At 43.5% G+C, this 2,913-nt stretch overlaps 1 pseudogene; it reads right to left on the bottom strand.

The window, feature by feature from the left end:
• Positions 1 to 848: 848 nt before the first annotated feature.
• LOC115815510 (uncharacterized) lies at positions 849 to 2,543 on the bottom strand (annotated as a pseudogene).
• Positions 2,544 to 2,913: the final 370 nt, after the last annotated feature.

Raw genomic sequence — 2,913 nt, 5'->3', positions numbered from 1 at the left:
CAAACGTGTCCATTGATACTGTTGCCCAGCAACAGTGAAAGCAAGCCAGGGCTGAAACTCAACTGCTAGAGGCACTGACCAAAAACCATTGGCCATGTCTATGACAGTGAACCATTCATGTTCAGGTTTCAAATTGTTAAAAATGGTTGCAGGATTAGCCACCAGAGGTGTCAACTTGTCTATACACTTGTTGGCTTCTCTATAATCCACTGTCAGGCGCCACGTGCCATTAGCTTTCTTCACCGGCCAGACTGGGCTGTTGGATGCACTCTGGGTTTTGACAAGAATGCCACGTTTCTCCAGCTGTTGGACAATGGGCACAATTCCCTGAATGGATTCTTTGCTGATGGGATATTGTTTAGTGCTTGGTGGTGCTTTTCCAGTGAAGCATACAGGAGGCATCTGTAACAGTCCACAGTCATCCTTATCCTCTGACCATATGAGATGATGCTGCATGTCCGTCTTTTCGAGCCTCCTCAGATTCCACGTCACCTTACCATCCTCAAAGGTTAGTGATGAATTGATTTTCAACAGTACATCCAGTCCTAATAAAGGTTGTGTAGTTTTTCCTACCCAAACTTCAGTTGTTACCTTGTGACGTCCAATGCACAGAGTGATGGGTTCTGATTTCCTCAGGGTGATGTTATCACCCCCAGCTCCACTAGCTGTTATGTTTTCTTGGCTTAAGGAGAATGTCAGTTTGCTGGCAAATGTTGTGGGTATAACAGTCAGTTCGGCTCCAGTATCCAGTAAGAAATCAATATCTTGATTGTTTATTTTTGCACACACATAGAGTCCGTCGGCCTTTTGATGGACTGCCGCTAGCAGGTGCTGCAGAGAGGGGAGCTCTAGTTTTCCTGCGGCTCAACAGCCTTGAGAAGAGTTCGTTTTTGTTCCTCAGTTAGCTGTTGGAACTTTCTGTCTAAATCATTATCATTTTCGTTTTGGTCTCTGAGCCTTATTTTGCATTCTTTACTCCAATGTCCTTGCTTGTGGCATTAATAAAAATGTCCACCTCTTGTTTTGTTCAGGTCATGTCTCCTGCCCTTCAAATCCTTGTATTCAGGTCCAGTTTTTTTGTACCTTAGAGCGTTAGATTGCAAGGCTCTGAGTTTGGCATCCTGTGTCCTCTCAATTCTTGCTGACCAGTCTACAACTTGATTGAAAGCTGTCCCAACACCATCCCAGTCATCATAACAGACTTTAAGGGCTTTGGATATCTCTGGTTTTAATCCATTCATGAATGCCGTTTTCAAGGGCATGCCAGTATCCTTGCTCAGATCATCACCGTCATTTAAGCCAGCATGTTCCAGCCAAATCTGTGTGAAGCGTTCTTCATACTCTGCAACACTTTCCCCTGCTTTCTGCGTGCATGCAGTAATTTTTGCCCAGTTGATTTCTGCAGGTTTCAGTTCATATAAAAAGGTTCGTACAGCTTACCATCCTGTATCAATATTATCTTGTGACTCGCCCACCATTGTCTCTACACTTTCAGTGAGCTTCTTTTGATCGCTGTCTCTTAAGTTCAAATTCAGGATCATAGCAGCGTCTAGTGGGTGTAGAGTGTAAATTTTTCGTAAGCGTTCAAGAACTTGCCATGACTTGCGTGGTTGTTTATATGCATCTGGTAAGTCCTTGGACCACTTATCGATTTGTTCCGGTGTGGCTGGTTGATAAGTCTTACATGGGATGTATCTTTTGACCTTCTTTGTCACAGTGCGAGTCCGTCTCTGGCCGTCCTCCTCAAACTCCTCTTCACTTTGAACTTCCACTTCAGTTCTCAGGTGTTTGATTACTACAGGAGCAAGCCTAACCTTTGCTGAAGCGGTCGTCTTTGGCGTGGAGTCCTTTGTCACAGGTTCAGCAGTCGGTGTGTCCTCACCGTCTGAGCCACCTGAGCTGCTGCTATTGTCATATGGAAATTCATCTAGCCAATGGCGGTGTTGCTGTTCTTCAATGGCTTTCAGCTCCTTGAATGGATAGAGCTGCTCTGACTTCCCTTGCTTGGTGACTCCTTCATGTGTCTTGGGAGAGGCTGTTGCTTTATCACAGTCTTTTGGTTGTAGTTGGATTGAGATTAAGTTTAGCCATTTTTGACTTTCAGCTAAAAGTTTCTCTTTTTCTTTCTTCTCCTCTTGTAATAGAGAAGATAATGATTTGACCTTTGCTTTTTCTGCAACGATTTCACGTTTCAGTCTTTGGGTTTCACAGTTATGCAGATGTTGTCTAATTTGCTTGCACAAAATAACAGACCATCCGTCTCGTTTGCTGCTTGCAGACATCCGCTGTGTCTTTCCCCAGGCCTTTTTCATGTCAGGTAAGGTCCAGAGTCTGTCCTCGGAAGGTTTAATGTTGTATTTCCGTTGGATGTCGTCATCGCATTTCCTTAGTCCAAGCCGTTTTTCCATATATGAATTTAGGCTGTCCATCATCTGAGTGATTGTTACGTCTGGAGGAGCTTTTCTGTGACGTTCTGTCGTAGGTTTCAATGGCCCAGCCCCATGAACACGGATCTGCGCAGCCGACGACAACTCAGCAGCCATAACAACAGATTTCCTCGGGTATAAGAGCAGACAGAGTGGGTGTTAGCGGTGGTGTTGAGGATGTCTGTTTAAGTGTGAATACACACAGCTATCTTGGTGCAAATGACTATAAGCGCCAAAGAACACAGAGTTACCGACAGGAAACTGAAATTTATAATCCTTTTTTTTTTTTTTTTTAAACAAGAACAGACTATAGTCAGTGAGTTTTTATCTTCACATGCACAGACTCGTCAAAAAGATGTAGTCTGTTTTTCAAAATACAGTATAGACTTACAACCAGGAATATTTGGAGATCTGCAAAGTGAAAATGGATACTCTTTCAAAATACCAAATAATTCTATGATGTGGACTCTTTTCGCTAATTCTCGCC

This window comes from Chanos chanos, chromosome 6 (assembly GCF_902362185.1).
Source record: "Chanos chanos chromosome 6, fChaCha1.1, whole genome shotgun sequence".
Lineage (NCBI taxonomy): Eukaryota > Metazoa > Chordata > Actinopteri > Gonorynchiformes > Chanidae > Chanos > Chanos chanos.
Note: the sequence above shows the minus strand (reverse complement) of the source record. Positions and strands in the feature narration are given on the sequence as shown.